Source organism: Orbicella faveolata, unplaced genomic scaffold, assembly GCF_042242905.1.
Source record: "Orbicella faveolata isolate gen_17 unplaced genomic scaffold, um_ofav_v1 contig_34, whole genome shotgun sequence".
NCBI lineage: Eukaryota > Metazoa > Cnidaria > Anthozoa > Scleractinia > Merulinidae > Orbicella > Orbicella faveolata.
This window is the reverse complement of record NW_028301563.1, coordinates 12,038,719-12,057,145: the sequence shown is the minus strand read 5'-3', so window position 1 is coordinate 12,057,145 and position 18,427 is coordinate 12,038,719. Positions and strand designations below refer to the sequence as shown.

The following is an 18,427-nucleotide window of genomic DNA, read 5'->3' as shown; positions in this document are numbered from 1 at the left end:
TACGTTCCATCCGGACTTGTGGCACATTTAAACAATAAAACAATATTTACACCGACAGGTTATAACTATATCATGCATTCAGAGAGAATGCTTTAATTTACTAACCCAGAGGTTTATATCCTAAATTCCCAAGATAATTCACATTAATTTGCTTTGACTTTGCCTCGCTACGCTTAGTGATTGGTTTAAAAGCCTAGCGTCACATTCTCAAGCAATCCTAGCTAAGCCTCGCTCGCACATCCTTTCTCAAGTTCGTATTCGAGTTCAGTATTGCTTCAGTCGAATGTCTGTGTACTGGCCCTTTGAATAACTCTAGCGCTGCGGTAAATATAACTGAACATACATGTATATGTATAACTTAGTTGTACTAATCCCATCGAACATTACATTATTTTGAGTAACAAAGTGAAAAATAATTGCTGTTATAATAATAAGGGGTCCTTATTCATAGTTTTAAATAGACGTTAAAACTTACAAGGTACTTATAGACTGTCCCAATAATAACAATTTTTAAGTATAATCCAACTTGTAAGCAAGGCAATTTTGGACATTTTGTAGTTTCGGCAAGAAACTGTGTCGCATGCAAATGAGAAAAGTTGAAAAGGGTTATTGATATTCATTACTTATTGATTAACATATGCAGAATCAAATAACAAAGGTACTGGACGTATATCTATAATTGGCTATTGTTTGTTTATATATCTTATACCATGTTAGCACTACAACTTAAATATAGTTACAAATTAAAGTAAGGAATTTGACCATTTCCTAAAAGAAGCTTGTCTGTGGAAATAACTTCGTTGCCTGGATTCTATCACTGTGGAGTTAAAGTGCCCATAATTTTCGCTCATCTAATTTTACATTTCACCTAATGAACTTCTGTGAAAAAATTTTTCGTTTCGATAAAATGCAATTTTTTTTATAAGATTTTAAAGACGTTCAAATTTGCCGCCATTTTGGTCCACCATTCGCACTAGTCTTCCTCGTTTTGAAGTGAGTCGTGACGTAGGTTCAGGAACACGTGATTTGGGTCATGATTTATCTGACTTGAAGACAAGTGGAAATTTCGCTTTAGAGTTGAGTACATTTAGTTGAAAATTCCGGAAAGGTGCGTTGCCGCTTTTTGTAACAACGTTAATGATCCAGAAAACAACATCAGTCTTTATCGTCGGTTCCTGAACCTACGTCACAGGCATCACTCTCGTGGCCATTTTGAGCTCGTTATTCTTGTGATCAGTGGCAGGGGTCGACTGCAAGAAAATAGAATTTCCAACTTTGTAAAGATTCGTAAAAATATTACGTTTTATCCAAATCGAAAAATTCTTTCGCAGAAGCTCATTAGGTGAAATGTAGAATTAGATGAGCGAAAAAAAAAAAAGTTTTGACACTTTGAGCACTTTTACTAAGGAATGTGAAGACTACGATCACGAAATAATGTCTTAATGACTAAACGCAAAATCCCTGAAGAATATCATTAAAGAATTAAACAAAGTTTAATGTAAATCGATGTGATAAAAAGTGGAATTCTCATATCAGTCTGATTAGAAAAGTTGAAACACTAAAGAGAGTTTTGAGACAGATGTTGGGCTAAAAGAGAGAGGAGACAAACTGAATTATTTCTTGGTTAGATTACCGAAGGAAGAGTTTTTTTGATAGAGTGAGGAAACAGGCAAAATGTCTGGAAGAGATTTCTTTTGTTGGCGTCTTAATATGTACATTATGTGCACATAATTTACCAGCTCAACATGCTGCAACAGAAATCAGCAGCCTTGGAACTTTCAGAGATGAGATAATTTCTTTTGTAAAATCCGCCATATTGTACCTCGAGAGTTCTACCACCGTCACTCCATATCAGCATAACTAACTATGATATCAGCCGGCATTTTCAGCCGTGCAAGGAATTCATAATTCTCTCCTCTCTACCCGTCCTGTACAGGCGCCTGACGCTATCGCATTCATTGGTACTACGGCGGCTAAAACCGTGAGCCAAAAACTTTGTCACGCCTTGTGTAAATATTTCACAACATCGCCTGTGTCCTTTTGTAAATCCGACAAAACCTTAGTGGTTCGTGTCTTCGAAATAGCCGCTGGCCTGGGTTAAATACAGGCGTTTAGTGTATGTTTGTAAATATTCCTGAAGAGGTCTACTAATACTTTAGTGTTTAATTTTAAACTTAAAAAATTCAAACCAAATGTAAAAAGAAACACAAAGTTGTAATTAAAAAAAAAAAAAAAAATGTCAAACTTCTCGGTCTGCTTATACTACAGAAACTAGGCTATGCTACTAAGTTACATTTACGAGAAGTTACTATTTTATACAAATTGATTGTATAATGCGTGGGATGTCAGCAAATTTTTAATTTTGACTGTCGTCTGGGCAATAGCCAACTATGTTTACTAAAGAACTTTTGGCATTCCCTACAGGCGATTACACTAGATATATTTTTTGAAAAACCAAATCAAACAAAAACACACAGATAAACAAACATACAAAACAAATGTTTACCTACACCAGCTAAAAACGAGTTATCCCTGTTGTATACTGCTTATAATTTCAATCAAAACTGGTTAAAGAAGTGTTGAATAACTTTTAAACAAATTAAGCTAAACCGATAGGAAGAGCAGTTTTCAAGGTAAGACAAAGTAATGGTTGTTCCGTGCAATCAAGAAAAATTGTTACTCAGACTTTCATATCAAATTCCTTTTTAGAGTCTCTTGTCTTGAGGAATGGAAGTTGTGAAAGTTTTGAATAACCCTCAATTTTCACAAATTATATAAACGACTGAATATTGAAAACATTGTCAGATTTTAAGTTTTTCTAATCACACTCTATTTCCCTCTCTATAAACGAGAGCAAATGGATTACTCAAATCACCGACAAGAATAGACCTGCGTTGATTCAATGTCTTTACTGCAGGGCCAAACAAATTTCTCAGAAGCTCTCTTAGAAGACAAAATGTGCAAAGTTATAGCAAATCAACTTGAGCAACTAATTTCTTTAAAGCCTTTACTGTTGTTAAGAGAATGCGAGTTACTTTGCTAATGCTATTCGAATTGATATTATTTCTATTCATCTACTAGCTCGCTGTACAGCGTCACAGTGTCTTGCCTAAAAAAACTGACCTCTTATGTCACGCCGTCAAGTCTTCTCCCGAGAAACGCCTGAAACTCGATGTGCATTTTATTTGTTTATAGTGGTCAGGTTGTTCGTAATCCAGGTTTAAGAGTTGATGGAGGTTTAAAGTTTTCTTTCATGGGTAAAGTATTTTCTTTGCTAAATTTTAGAGGACTTAGAGCTTGTCAGCCGTCGTCAAAAGTTGAGAGAAAAAAATGGCTTAAGTTTATAATTGAGTAACATTAATTTTGGACTAGCTTGGTCATGCTTTGAACAACCAGGCCATAGTTAAGTTTTACTGTAGGTTATCATGTCGGGAAGTAATATCCCGCTTGGCACTAAAGGAGACAATGATGTAAGTCTCTTGCCACTACTATTCAATTGAAGCTAACTGAAACATACACATGCTATGATCAGATTAGTCAGTACTGCAATATCGGGCAGGACAATACCCCAGGAAATATAACTTGTAGATATAATAGGAACCGCAGTTCTTTAATTGAATGGGGAATGATGTGTGACAACAGGCAAACTTATTAATGCAGACGTTTCTTGTGACTTTACCCTCAGCCACTGTAGGATGACTACCACTCAACCAGATAGGAAAGGCTGTACCACAACGGTCTATCGGTGGACATGTGGTCACCATTTTTGTGCCTGCAGCTCCTTGGAAGCGATACCAGCGATAGGGTAAGTTGTCACATTCAGGGTCGTATCTTATTTTATAGTCATATCTTCTTTCCGCATCTGTCAGATTTTGGTAGTTCTTACATAGGTCAACTAAAAAAATAAACAGAGTAATACGTAGATAACTCCCTTGATCCGTAGATATCTCTTTCGTGCTGTGTTGTTGTGTGTTACTTGTAGTTTGAATACAGTCACTTCATATATTTTGTTCAATTTTACATCACTTTATTACATCCGGTCATGCACAAACATTTCTATATGATTTGTCTTCGTTTCCATTTTTCCTGGGAACAAGGTTGTAAAAAGATCTCGCCACCGAAATATAGCTTCTACAATAGGTATTAATTACCACCTTTTTGTCTGTTTATACGAGAAAATCTTCATATTTACATTTTAAATTTCCAGTTCAAATGTTGCTGGGTAACCTGTAGGTAAGCCATAGGTAAATAAAATTTGTCCTTCAGGCAATGATATTTATCGACTCTAGCTAAGTGCGAGAACATCGCAATCAGCGCCAGTGTTTCTCCACTCAAGTATGTTTACTCTCTGGCATCGGATAAACCGCTGGAGGAATGCCATGTGGGATACTTTGATCAACTATGTGGTGTATTCTAACTTCCTATGGTTTATTTATCATTTTTTCCTGATACATGCCTAATTGTTAAATAAGATTCTTAAATGTGGCAAACCGTCCTTACATAACGAGAAACAAAGTTAGTAACTGTAGCTAATTAAAACAAAATATAACATATCCATACTAATGATAAAAACTGTGTTGCACCTTCACAATTAAGACCGTTCTTTACAAATCCATCTTTGCACCGGCAGTTGTACGATCCATCCGTATTCTTGTACTCAGAGTTGGTAACAGCATCACATGGGTTGACCTGTGCAGCGCACTCGTCAATGTCTAAAAACAAAGGGATGTAAGTGTTACTATTTCGATGTCAAAATGGATGGTTAAGTGTCCCATTACGAGCGTAAAAAGGAATTCTGGTGGAAATAAACTACTTAACACATTAAAAAAAAAAAAAAAAAAAAAAGGATCAAAGTTTCCGGCGGCAACTCCAAAAAAGGCCCAGTTCATCTTTTGGTTTCCTCGTGGCAATAATATTCAAAGACGAATGTCTCTTTGTTTTCCTTTCTCCAGTGGCCGTAAGTTTCTAGGAAATACACCTTTTGATTGGCTCCCAATCGTTTGTGGACATTGCCGTCTTATTATTTACACGAACGATAAGGTTGGTAAAGTTATTTGTTACGATTACCTGTTTCACATTGTGTTCCATTAAAGCCTGGTGCACAGCTGCAGTTGAATCCGTTCAATCGGTCTGTGCAGGTCCCGTTGTTCTTACAGGGATGATTTGCACAATCATCGATATCTGTTTCAAGGTAATAGGGCAGAAAGTTAATAACGGTCGATAGAACCTGCAACGATCAAAAACAAAACTCAATAACAAAAAGTATGCTTGAAGTTAAAAGATACAACACTGCAAACCGACTTAGAAAGAGCTTCAAACCCGTAGAATATGAATAAAAATTAACTAGTTTTCGCTATAGTTACCTGTTTCACATTGTGTGCCATTAAATCCTGGTGCACAGCTGCATTTGAATCCGTTCACTCGGTCTGTACAGGTCCCGTTGTTCTTACAGGGATGAATTGTACAGTCATCGATATCTGTTTTAAAGGGATAAGGCAGAAAGTTAATAACGGTCATACCATAAAATCCCACTTTAAAGCCTACCTGGATATAAACCCTTCTATTTGCTAACAGAAATATCATTCCAGGTATCACTACCTCCCCCCCCCCCCGGATACGAGCCCATCTAATGTATAAATCAGATAACGTTCTGCTCCTTTCCAGTCGTTCCAGTCACACTAGTGTTTTAAAGATGTTTTTCAAACATATTCTCCGTCTATTGTGACGCACAATAAATGTGTTATAAATCTAATAGTTCTAAATGTAATGGTATGTTAGCTTTAATTCGTTGCTCAGTTACGTTTTATCTCATCATTCCGAACCATTATTTTTATTCCACTTATATGCTCCCGGATATAAGCCCCCCCCCCCCCCCCGTTTTTAAGCCCACACAAAACCCCTTATGACGTTATATGATCCCAGGGCTTTAACTTGAGATTTTACGGTATACGATAGAACCCACAACAACATCTGCAAAATAACCAAAAATGCATATGATCGTTTATCGGCCCAAATTTCGCTCCTTAGAGACTTGGATAGGTCAATTGGACAGAATTATGGAGAAAAAGAAATTTGTAGAAAAAAAAATTGTGCTTTTCTTTAACCAAAAATGCATAATCAAAAATATCTGTTTCTCCTCTCTTCAAGCAGTCTAAAAATCAAAGGAAAATGAATTTTGGATATAGTTATTACCTGTTTCACATTGTATGCCATTTAATCCTGGTGCGCAGCTGCAGTTGAATCCGTTGACTCGGTCTGTGCAGGTCCCGTTGTTCTTGCAGGGATGACTTGCACAGTCATGGACATCTGTTTTAGAAGATAAGCACGGCCCGGAGGAAATAGGCAAAAGAGATCACTAACTAACAAACTTTCAGAATTATTTGCTTTTTATGAAGAAAAACAAAACATCTTTATCAGATATCCATCATTATCATAATCCAGTCAGGGAATGGCAACGGATCTGCTCATTGAAATATCTCTGTTCCACAAACAATTTCTTGCTGGGTGGGAATCTTCTGGTTCTGACCACCCGCTGTCAGTTGCACGGGGAAGTTGAGAGAGATAGCAGACCTTAAACCCATCTTTGTAGCTCTCGGCTCCATGACCTATAAAAATGCTATTGCTGTTTTAACTCTAAACAAATAGTTTTGCGCGAATGGAGCCCGATTGGGTTTTGAAGCTGGACTTCTTCTTTATGAAGAGCATCTCATAAATTCTATGCTCATGTCTTGGACGTCTATGTTCATGTCTTGGACGTTATTTTCGATATGAGGACGCTTATTGGAAGGTTTTATTAAAATACACGCCTGGTTATTACATTAATAGAAAGGTAACATAACTCAAATGTAAAAGTTCATAAAAATATGCAAGGTTTTACGCATCGCAGATTTGCCTTATTTCTTAAAATACAGAGTCTCCTGAATCATAGAAAGAGCCTGGAAGTTGAGGCATTTTATAGCGAGTAGATTAGGCTTATTGAAAGAGGTTTGAAAATAATAAATCGAGGTAAAACCCCGAACGTCTAGTTACCTAGTTTAGACATGTCACAACGAGCCAGGAGTACCTCGTCAGGTTTAATTGAATCGAACCAGTAATTACCGCTGACTGCTTCTTCTCCTTCACTCGCCCTGATCTCGACGCACGACTCAGCTGGCAACTCGGAAACTGACCCGAGAAGAACTAAAAATTAAAGAAGCAAATTAGTTATTATTTCAGCCTTTTCTGTCATAACTAAACATTACTATTGTTTAGCTCGCTTGACGAAAAACTGCGGGCTGTGTTAGCTGTCCTTGAAATGCCAGAAGGTCTTGGGCACTTTTTTCCTGGGATACGACTGCCTCTCCTTCAAAAAGATAAAGATAAACACTTAAAGAAAAAAAATACCTCTTCCTTCTAATCGTTTAATATAGAACCGATCGCTGTCCGGAACAAAATCTTCAGGTCTGGCTTCTTTGGTGCGGTTGTTCAACTCACATATGCCTTGGCTGATGACGTAGTTAAAGCTTTGACATCTGATGCCATGGTTACACTTGTCTACACACTTTAACCAGTTTGCAGTTTTCTTGGCCATGAATATATGCTCTTTTAACATCATGCCGCGGATAGAATATTCGCTTCTACACTGCTGAGTGCCCTGTTCACAAGACATCTGACACATCACAAGCAGCGTGAAGACCAGACTCATACTTACAGAGTAAGAAAGCCACTGGCTAGGTTCTGAAGCTATTAAATTTATATGGAGAGAAAAAGATCGAGGCTTGTATAAAATGTTAATCTTGCATCGTACGTAAGGAAATTAACTGTTAGATGGCAGCGAACAGTGTCCTAACCTAGGAAACCTCGCCCTCTTATTGCTAGGTTAAATGTTGAAAGGTTCCATTTGGCCATGGCGCCGTAAACAGTCAGTGTCAAACTGTCAATCTTGAAATCAAAGGAGACCAATAAAATAAAAATCGTGAAAATGGTAATAGCCTTGACATGAAATTTTTTTGTCGAATACTAGACCTATGAACAAAAAGATAAGCAAACAAGGAGAGAATCAAAGAAAAACAATAAAGAAATGTAGAATATATCAAACTGAAAGGAAGTGGCGACTCCGTTACACAACCTCTGTCAACTTCCGTAACTTGGGAGAGGCTGGTGAGGGAATCATTGAATTTTGGCACACCATAAACAACGGCATTATTTCCCTGATTAAAGGCTTGATTCAACCGGGGAAAGAATGTTTCAATATTTGATTGAACAAACAAAATTTCTAAAAGCTTTTGATTGAGCAAACAAAATTGCTAAAAGCTTTTGATTGAACAAACAAAATTGCTAAAAGCTATGACACCAACTGTGTAATATGGCATGCATGGCTCATATAACATATGTAGAGGGGGTGGGTTAGGATGTTGTTTCATTTTCTCCTTACATTGTTTTGAAAGCCGTTTCCTCAAAATATCACGTCAAAATGTGGTTGCTGTAGCGATTTTAAATGAGGCGGAGAAATATCGGCAACGAAATGAGCGAGTGTAAAGTTTTCACTATATCTCACTTGTTTTCTGTAACTTGTCTTTATGTTTAAACATTCGCTGACGGTTTGAATTATTTTACTTCACCATCGTGCAATAGTTTATGTTTGTGTTCAGTTACAACCACAACGCAAGCATTATTTTTTTAGAGAGTCGTCGAAAATTAAAAAAACTTGCGTTAAAATAACTTGCAATGCAGACGTTTTTCCTGGACATGGGAAACCCCATGGGCTGGTTCGAGATTAAACCAGCTGTTCGTATAATGTTATCGTCCGGGTGAGGGTAGTTCTGAAAAGAACTGTTGCTGGTGACTGACGTTTCGACAACCTGAGCAGAAGTAATCTTCAGAGTCAAGTGGCTTAACACCTGGGTTCAAACCATTTATTTTATTAAACCAGCTAGATTAGAGCTGGACAAAGAGTACAAAAAAAAGACGTTTTTTTATTTATGATCCTGTACCTGCAAGAAGGTGTATTTGTTTGTTTTGATGGTCTAGAGAATACCGTGACAACGAATAATTACCTTCATAGCAGAATATTAAAGCTACAAACCCATCGGCATAAAGTTCATATTTATGTTCATCAAATAGTACATTTTTTAAAAGAGCAATACATGTGGTAGGAGATTTTTTAGGGCTATAAGGAGAAAGTCTGCATTTCGTTTATTTGCCGTTTTAACTCAACGTTTCCTGCATTTCGAAGATTTTTTGAGAGATTTTCTGCAAAGTTCACACAAAACACGAAGCAATGAGTGTCAGATTAACTACCTTGTCAGCATTATCATCCTTCAGGCGATATCATGCAAAGCAGACACGCAATCTACAAATCCCTTTATTTTTCCATCTAATGAGAAAATAGCTGGTTTTCCTATCTTCATCTCTACTTATGCGCTGACGGTGTGAATCATCTTGAAGAACGTAACGACGCTATAGGATAAATAGGTGTAGCAGTTTGTCGCAAGGCGTTTTGTGAAGAATTATCGGTCGGCAATCGTGTCGAAACCCTAACGCGCTGTTATACTGGTTTATACTAAAGGAACTCGCAATTATGTTGCCACACAAGATGGATCAAAAATCGCTCAGTGGAACGTCCCTTGCAATAACATGTCTCGCAGCGTTTTCGTTGGAGCGACGTTGCATTGAGAGGAATCAAATTCTACTTTTAAAATATTTTTTGTAACGAAATGTTGCGAGACCTGTCCATTTCAGTAAGTGTTAGCCTAGACTGCAGATTGCCTCGTACACGCAAAACAAAATTGGGAGATAAATTACAAAGTAATTCCGGTAAATTTATTCAAATTATATTTATGGAAAACTTAGCGGTGCATTAAGAACTTCAAATCGCCATGAAAATAGTTTTCTTTATCTCGCAACCTGTTCCAGTATTTTGACATTGCAAGAACTAACCTTTAAAATACCAAAGAGTACTAAATAAAGAAAGCTTCCACGAAAGACAAAGACAAAACGGACTGCACTGCAACTTTTAGAAAATAGGTTTCCCAAATTATCACAAAAGACTGTGATCTAGATCATAGTCTTTTGATTATCATCATCATCATCATTATCAAGAAAACTATTGAACCAAATAGAACAATTATATTTTTGCATGGGTCTTATCTTAAACACTTTTCGCGTATCGTCAATTAAGGACCGAAATTACTTTTGAAAAAGAGACAGACAGAAGATAAAATGTGACCCAAAAAAACGTATTTTTCTCCGTTTTTGTGAGTGATTAATGAAATATCGTGTCAATTTTACCGGAGAAAATTTTATCATAACAAATTTGCGTGATTTTTTGGGAATTTTACCTGAATGAAAATAGGGTGTTTACAGACAAACCAAGACAAACTCGGATTCTTGGTCAAATTGGAATTTAAGAATGTCGGTTTTTATGAAGAGAGGAGAATAGGAGTTCACGGGAGAAAACATAAACGAGAAGAAGAGATTGAAGAGAAGGACAAACAACAAACTCAACCCGATTATGAGAGTTTGGGATGCCAGCTCAGAGGAGTGCATGTTAGGATACAGAAAGTAGGAGAGTATAAAACGCGATTTAAAGGCTATCAATGAAAATGTGAGGAAGTTTTCGAACTCACCCTTCGCTTGCGTTGGACGAAACATTATTGAAATCGATGACACAAAAATGAGGAGGGCAGGAACATTCATTTTTACACCGTAACGAACGTCTTCAGTTCTCAAGTCCTCTGGAAAGTAATGAGCTAGCACCAGCTGGCGATGTGAAGTCGACATAACAGCTCATTTTAAGTCAACACTGTAATAAGAGATGGCGTGTTTTGTTTCTGTCATTCAGAACTATATTTCTTATGTCAGTTTGACTCCTCTTGCTCTTACTAGAACTTTCCGTTTAAATTACGCACTTATTATGTAAACAAAATATTCCTATCTGCGGGTTTCTCAACTAAGCTTTCAAGAAGAAATTCGTTCTTGCGCTTGTTTATGAGTGAATGTTTTATTCCAATGAAAGATACGTTCCAAACTCATGTTTTTTAACAATCTTTCAACTAAGAACTTTCAATTTCGTTCACTTTTTCCGCTTTGTTTCGGTTCCTTATTGTGAATGAAACATCGAGTTCGTTGTTTCCATCTTAATAGTTTTTTTGTTGTTCAAATTTTTCAGTGATAAAGTTAGCCTGAATGTTGAATACATATCTATAACAGGACGTCATTGCGACTTGGACTGTTAGCTTAATATATTCCTCGGTTTTGTTACCGTTTTCACAAAAGGCAGGATTATATTTTACAAGCCTCAATGCGTGCGATTGTTATACGTTAAAAGTTACTTAATTAATTAAACGCCATTCAAATGACTTAATTGAAATTCGTTCTTTTCCGTTGGCAAACATACTGTCCGTTTCACAGGCGGCCCAAGCTCACAATGCGAGGATTTTTTTTTTTTTAATCTTTATGCGAACGTTCAGCGCGCGAAACGTGACACAGTTACCGCCGACATCTACTATTACATAACGACCGAGTTTGGTTACGCGAAACGTGACCTTCGCCTTGCAGTATGTGGTGGTGTTGTGTTACAACGGTTTGAATTTATAAAAGTTTGTATGGGGAAAAACGGTAATCGACATTATAGCTGAAATTTTGGTATTTTTGCAATAAAAATGACTCACCTCAATGCCTTGTTGTCTTTTCTATTGTCATCTCGCTTCTCAGCTCGATCCGAAGCCTTTTAAGCAAGTTGTCCCTTTTTGGTTTTCCTCTACTAAGAAAGAGTAAAGGCTACACACTCGATTCTGGACACCAAGCTGAAGTTGTCTGCCAATTCACTGCCAATTCGCCATCTGCCAATTCGACCGGCTGAAACTGTCTGCCAATTCGATTTAAAACTCAGTAGTGGAAATTAGAACATAAAATCATTTAAATATCTTTACCAATTGCTCAAAAACAATTTCTAGCTGCATTGAAAGCTATTAATTTGCGCCAAACGCTCACGTAAATTTGTAAAAAGATGCTGCAAATATCCTTTGTTCAGAAGTGAATAACTCGTCGCGTGACTTTTCAATTGACACCAACGTTGTATTGTTTCAAAGCTTACCGTCTTATTAGTCCATCTCAACGGCTTCTACACCCATCTCAATGCAATTACTATCGAAAAATTGCACCCGAACATCGTGCTTTCATAACATACACACTTGTACTGGCTTTTCCGGAAGTGAATAACTCGTCGCGTGACTTTTCAATTGACAACAACTTGGTATCATTTTAAAGCTTACAGTATTGTAAGTCCATCTCAACGGCTTATACACCCATCTCAACGCAATTACTATCGAAAAATTGCACCCGAACATCGTGCTTTAATAACATACACACTTGTACTGGCTTTTCCGGAAGTGAATAACTCGTCACGTGACTTTTCAATTGACAACAACTTGGTATCATTTTAAAGCTTACCGTGTTGTAAGTCCATCTCAATGGCTTCTACACCCATCTCAACGCAATTACTATCGAAAAATTGCACCCGATCATCGTGCTTTAATAACACACACACTTGTACTGGCTTTTCCGGAAGTGAATAACTCGTCACGTGACGTTTCAATTGACACGAACTTGGTATCATTTTAAAGCTTACCGTCTTGTAACTCCATCTCAACGGCTTCTACATCCATTTCAACGCAATTACTATCGAAAAATTTCACCCGAACATCGTGCTTTAATAACACTCACACTTGTACTGGCTTTTCCGGAAGTGAATAACTTGTCGCGTGACTTTTCAATTGACACGAACTTGGTATCATTTTAAAGCTTACCGTCTTGTAAGTCCATCTCAACGGCTTCTACACCCATCTCAACGCAATTACTATCGAAAAATTGCACCCGAACATCGTGCTTTAATAACACACACACTTGTGCCGGCTTTTCCGGAAGTGAATAACTCGGCACGTGACTTTTCAATTGACAACAACTTGGTATCATTTTTAAAGCTTACCGTATTGTAAGTCCATCTCAACGGCTTCTACACCCATCTCGACCCAATTAATTTTTAAAAGAAAAGCACATGATCTTTCCAGGCATATTTAAGATTTCCATAGCATGGCTTGTTGAGTTTCAAGACAAAATGGCAACTGTACTAATTAGCGGTATCCACGTTGCTGTTTGTAATCAGTATTAGTGGAAATAGCGTGAGATGTTGATTACGAAACTTGGGAAAAGAACATTATCATCAACGACCATCAACCGTGGGCTTTCAGCTGACAGGAGCGAACGATTGATGCCACCGCCGCCCTAAATCAGTTGTTTACCTTGCCATTTGACCGACGATTGTTATCATACAGGCATTCCCATTGCCAACATCGCTATTGATGAAAACTAAAAATTCAACACTTATGATAACGTTAAATAAGTCAGTTATCTTCTTTTGCTTTCAAGTTTATTCTGTTTCCACAGGGGAAAGCGCGGTTCTCATTTTTTTCCCTTTTTTTTCAAATTATACCTTTGGTTGTCTAATTAAATTGAACGTCAACGTTTATTCTTATTTCTATCGGGAACAACATACTTGGGTAAATTGTCCATTCAAGTGTCCTCTTTAATTGTTCTGTTAAAACACAAATACTTTCACCAATCAAAATAAATAAAATCAGAAATCTACCGAACTGTTTGTCTTTCCGTTGTTGGATGCAATGTTACAGAGCAATCGAAGCAAGCAAGCACACGAATGACAAGAATGTAAAGAATAAGGACTGTCCACTTGATTGCCGGATTCGGATAACACTCAGGTCCAGAACAATGCCACGAAAAGTACGTATAACTCTTGTTCTAATTCTATAACTAGCTTTTCTAATGGGGTACCACCTTCTTTGCAATTCATTCACAACAGAAATCCAGGGCTCACCACGCTCTTGATTACCAGCGGTTGGCTCAGTTGACAGCAGAGACTGGGCTTCCAAATGAAACCCGCATGGCTGCAGGACTGAAGGAAGGGTCATACAGGCAAAAAATCGCCACCGAATATGTCAATGGTCCTCCAGAGCAGGGCATGATAAAAGCAATTTATAACCTCTGGCGATCCACCTTTTTTGTTAAGTTGGTGACCGAAATGTTACAAGTAAAGGTAAGATACGAAAACATTAATAAGAATCACGAGGTTTTGTCGTGACCTCCTTGAACTCTCAATAATGATCTTGAAATTGATACGATTGTAATTAGTGACAAGACCGACTAAGGGGAGGGGTGTAGGAGGAATGTTGGAAAAAATGAACAAAAAAAAATAAGCGGCAAAGAAAACCTTCAAAGTGATGCAAATGTGCTAGATCAGCCAAATGTAAGTCCGTAAAACAAAACTTAAAATAGAAATGTGATGAAAAATCTGAAATATATTCACCTATTTGCATGTACCTTTTCAGGGTAGTAACAAATATCCCAAAGATGCAGAAAGTCGGGCCGGGGACAAAGTTAAAAAGTGCAAGGATCCGGTCAGTTTATTTCTTAATATTGTTCCATGCTACGCTTTGTTTGCGAGTACATTTTAATAATTTTTCAGTTCTGTTGAATTGTTACTATTGAGCTTTGGAGTTTTCCGTGTTGCTTTTTTCCCATGTTTTTAGAAGGCCCAGACGAATCATGCAGGACCTGTCCAAAGCAAAAAAATTTGGTCACCTAAAATCATATCCCCAAGATATGTTTTTAAAAGAAAGAAGAAGGTAACATATCTTGTATGCTATAAAAATGCAAGGGCACGAGAGGAATAATAGTCTGTTTGTCTCTTAGGAATAGATATCCTCCTTCCACCAAATCACTAACCGTTAGCGTTGCTTCTTAGGTCAAAGGGCTTTCTTCAAATTGTGAGCTGCAACCTCGCTTTTCCTGGCCATCGACGCTAGCGGTAAGCGCATTTCATATCTTTTTTGTTTAGTACCTGTTAATGAATCAAAATTTTACTCGGAATACTATACCTTTCCGGAGTAGTCGCAACTTGTCTAAAGCGACGCATGCATCAAAATTCTGAACTTTTAGACACAGGAAATGCTTCATTGTTTCCACCGAAGGTCAATATTTGGGAGATCTTGGCACAACTGTACAAGTTTTATAGCTTATTCCTGGCATTCCAAAATGTTTTTGCTCTTTCAAACACATTTCTAAAGACATCAATCACGGTAGAAATTTGAAAATCGTTCATGCTCAAAGTCATATTTATCATCTTTTTTAAAAATTGTCATCATTATTTTTAGGACGAGGCTCTATTCTGCGTTTGCCGTAAGCCAGAAGACAACAGGTAGAAGGTTATGTGTGCCGAGGGACCAAAGGACGCAGGTCACGTATTTGTTGTGGTGCATTTACCTGGGCCTCCAGGCCACTGGTGCTTACTCGTAAGGACGACAGAATTTTTAAATTTCTTTCTTTTTACGTAATTCTCTATTAACATCTGTTCTCTTTTAACATATTCAAATGCCATAGTATTACAAGAACAAATAATTACTGAGGAAACGGAAAATAAAAGAAAAATTCAGTGAATGATCGTAGAAAATTCTGAACGTGTTATGACACGCATATGAAACGCTCCTCTTCCTCATAAAGTGTAATGGGAAGTGATAGTCGGAAATATCAAATGGCTGCACTGTGGCAAGGGTTGGCAAGTCTATTAGCACCACAGCCTGAATCGCCCACTAATGGGAAATGAAAGAAAAAAAAAATTAATAACCCCCGTTTCGTTTGACCTTTCAGTATATCAGTAGGAAGGAAAAACGCATGGTGTACTTGGACCCCTTCGGAATTGGAGCTCAATCTGAGGAAACTTTCCGTGTCGCTCGGTAAGTTACATTGCTATAAAAGTTACAAGGTCTACTTACTTTGCCAGTTTAGCTGAGGTGTCTGTCTGTCTGTCTGCCTTTATATCTGTCTATGCGTCTATACATGGCTGGGGTCGTTAAAATCGAATTCACCTTGAAAGCTTTTATGACCTAGCTAGTGCCAATCTCTTTAAGTGGAAAATAGCAGCGATATTTAAAATTATGACGTCATTTTAGATGTTTGACTCAAATCGGACATAACAAGAATGGCGAAGATTCCGACTGGAACGCCTGGAGACTTGGAAAACTTACGGTGAGGATTTCACTGCTATACGTTGCTCTTCTTAAACTACTTTAGTGAACGTAAGTGTCTGTGGAGAGGTTCAAACCACAACAGACAAACAGTCTTTGACGAATAGGAATTTTTTTCTGTCCATACAGGACAAAGACATATTGCCAATTCAAGAAAGAAACACTGACTGTAGAGTTTTCGTATGCATGGTAAGTTGTTCATTGTTCCAGGCCTCTGTGTTGGTTTAAAAGTATAGGACTGTCATCATTCAAATGATCTTTTTTTTTTCCTTCTCGCTTTCATTATGCATTGTGTATAGTCCTGGGAGGAGTGTTTCAATTCTCGCAGGTAGAAGCCGAAAAAATTTTTCTTGTTTAAGTGGAAACTTATTCGCCCAATTTCTTTGATATACTTATCAATTAAAGTCTGAGAAAGTATTTTTAGGAAGCGGAATAGCGAGCTTCACCAACTTACATCCTTTACAACGCAACTTTCGCCAACAGGCAAATGTAAAAGCACTAAGGATGCAAATGGCCTATGAGATCCTGGAGGGAAGAATATCGTGAATATAAATTCCTTTAACTTCAAGCAGGACAAAACAACATAGTACGATATAGTATGTAAAGTTGAAATGAGATTATTTGTTAACTTGTACATTATAAATCAACATGTCACGATATAACGTAACGAACTCAAATCTTATGTTACAGCTTTACGAATCTCGCACGATTTGGAGACACAGTGCCGTTTTGCCCACAGGGTGCTATAGGTAAGGTGCATTGAGCAGAGATCAGTGACAACCTTAGGCCGATACAATACCTCAATAATTAGTAGATTTAAATTCTGAATTTCTTACAATGAATAACTGACTTGTACTGAATTCGCTGTAGTGACAGCAGACCCCAGAGAAAGCTGCCAGCAGGGTATAAAGACGCAGCTCAGACGTCGCTCAAAATTAAAGGTTGGTAAAGAAAATTCATAACAAAGGGAAAAGCTAAGGGCCTGGGAAAAATAACACTGGTAATAGCAGAAAGGCTGAAATGTACATATGTACGGCTGTGTGTTGATCCTTGAACGTAAGCCCTACATGGCTGAATTAGTTGGTTTATCTTCATTTTCATGCGTTTTAGAAACCAAAGCACTACACTCCATCCACATCTCCTGACTTTGAACGTGACGAGTCATCAAATCTGGTGAGCACTAGTTTATTTCAAAAGGTATGTACAGAGGTATATTAACTCATATGAGTTTTCCGTTATTCCTTTATTTACTTAACGTCCCTCGAAACGTCACTTAAAGAACTAAATTAAAATTTGTTAACAGGTGAAGAAAAGAAAACTAGCTGAAAGTATCACTAAAGACATGAAGGAACACGAAGCTCCACAAGCATCCAAAAGGCTGTACACGCCCACAGAAGATGCAGACGATGCTGTGGTAATTAATCTAGTAGTTGAAGATACTGAAGAAGAAAAGTTGATGGAGTATCGCTTCAAGGTGACCCCCCAGATGGTGGAGGAGAGGGTGAAGGCGATGAAAGGTTATCTTCTGGATATAGCAGGCGTCCCACCATCAGAGGATACACCGCTTCCTCACTTGGAGCGGCACCAGGCGTGGTTGTTGCTTGGAGGATACCAGAAGCAGTACAAGAATCTTGAAACCTACGATTTGGGCGCAAACACATTTTCTTATTACATCTTCCCAGATGTGATGCGTCATTTAGAACACCTTTTCAAGGCAAAACCAAAACAAAGAAAAGGCTTTGTCCCACCTATGGCATGTATGTATACTTTGTTGAAGTACGACTTGCCGGAATATATCCCGGACCAGTGCTATTATGTCAATACCGTTCTTGTTTTTGAGGCAGTGACGAAAATCATCATGGACTTGGAAAATGCTCGTACGAGATGGCCACAGGGATCGGTCTGGGGATAAATGTGCCAACCAAGACACCGTATGGCATTGAATGGGATTCCCTCATTGAAGAAAAGAAGCAGAGAAGGGAGCTTGCCAAGGTCCAGAGAAGAAGCAATCGTAAACAGCCTACACCCAAGAGACTGTTACGTTCGAAAGGAAAACCCCAAATTGATTCCCCTATTTGTGTTTAGTTTCATCTAACGCGCGCTCAATGGTTGAAATCAGAACGTACTCTGCCTTTCCGTTTTCTTTCCAATAATTTTTCTTCTTACTGACATTAAAAAAATACAAAAATATACCGCTGACCAATAAAAGTTATGTCTATGTTTTAGAAAGCCCGTTAAGATGGATGTAAAAGCCGTTCAGACGCACTAATAAGATGGTGAGTTTTACAGTGATACCAAGTTGGTGTCAATTGAAAAGTCACGTGATGAGTTATTCACTTCCAGAAAAGCCA

The 18,427-nt window shown here is 37.8% G+C and overlaps 1 pseudogene across 1 annotated transcript; it reads left to right on the top strand.

Annotated features, from left to right (window-relative positions):
• The first annotated feature begins 16,365 nt into the window (after positions 1 to 16,365).
• On the top strand, positions 16,366 to 18,161 carry LOC149104795 (uncharacterized; annotated as a pseudogene). The gene is made up of 6 exons (XR_016201699.1): positions 16,366 to 16,404; positions 16,560 to 16,618; positions 16,767 to 16,825; positions 16,947 to 17,017; positions 17,187 to 17,273; positions 17,380 to 18,161. The product of XR_016201699.1 is annotated as an uncharacterized LOC149104795 (transcript).
• The last annotated feature ends 266 nt before the right edge of the window (positions 18,162 to 18,427 follow it).